The sequence below is a fragment of the Octopus bimaculoides genome, chromosome 21 (assembly GCF_001194135.2).
Source record: "Octopus bimaculoides isolate UCB-OBI-ISO-001 chromosome 21, ASM119413v2, whole genome shotgun sequence".
Lineage (NCBI taxonomy): Eukaryota > Metazoa > Mollusca > Cephalopoda > Octopoda > Octopodidae > Octopus > Octopus bimaculoides.
In genome coordinates, this window is record NC_069001.1 from 39,669,599 (window position 1) to 39,670,667 (window position 1,069).

The 1,069-nt window shown below is 32.0% G+C and overlaps 1 protein-coding gene across 1 annotated transcript in view; it reads left to right on the forward strand.

The window, feature by feature from the left end:
• The window catches only part of LOC106879088 (voltage-dependent calcium channel type A subunit alpha-1), a 464,783-nt gene that overhangs the window by 287,228 nt on the left and 176,486 nt on the right, over nucleotides 1-1,069 (forward strand). The window lies entirely within an intron of this gene.

The window sequence follows — 1,069 nt, forward strand, 5'->3', positions numbered from 1 at the left end:
TATATATATATATATATATATTATATTATATACACAATAGAAGTGTGAAAGATAATGTGTTTGTGCATATAACTGAACAGTGAGTGATGATACATAAATCTTTCCATCTGCTTTTCCTTGCTGGTAGCATTAGTTAGAAATATTTGTGTGTGTGTGTGTGTGTGTGTTTATCCTTGCCTTGACATAAAATGATGGCAAATGAGTGACACCATCGTACAGGCTATGTTGTTTGTTTTTAGTCTTTCGTACCAAAACAAAACAAAAATAAACCTGTCTGGCCATTGGAAAGTATTACCTTACCTGGACACAGGAATGACATCTGATCATAGAAAATCTGCCTCAGCAAAATTCTCTCTGACCTGTGCAAACATGGAAATGTGTATGTTAAATGGTCACACGCACACATTTGTATATTTATGTATATACATGTCTGTATATGTGCATATATGTAATATCTAATATATAGTCTGTGCGTGTGTATAGTCTGACGGATTTTGTATAATTGTAGATGTCTCAGTATTTCTGCAGCATTGACTGTGTGTCTGTGTCTCTACTTTGCCAGTGACATAGCTGTGGGTTAGTCTGTTGAGAAAGCTAATTAGCACTATACATGCTTATGTGTATGAATGATAATGTTTATGTATTTATACTATATATATATGTATATACATGTATTTATACACACACACATTTAAATGCATGTAAATATTTGTAAATGAATGTTGAGGAAAAAATGCTTATTTGGTTAAAGATGCTTCAGAGAAGTATGGAGTTGTTAAGCAGTACAATGGTCTTGTTGAGTAAATTGTAAACCTAATATATATATATATGTATGTATATATATAATTTATGTACATATATATATGTATGTGTGGGTGGCTCTGATTTAACGGAGTTATAATCACTGACATTCCAACTGCGATTCTTAAGTTTATATTTGTAGATAAGGAAGTATTTAATGTCATTCTTCCTTGTTTCAGACAGTAAAGAGGTGTTTAAGAAGGATTTGGTTCCTGCCTTTTGTGGGTTGAGTGAATAATTGGAGATAGTCACATTTTGTTGACTTTGT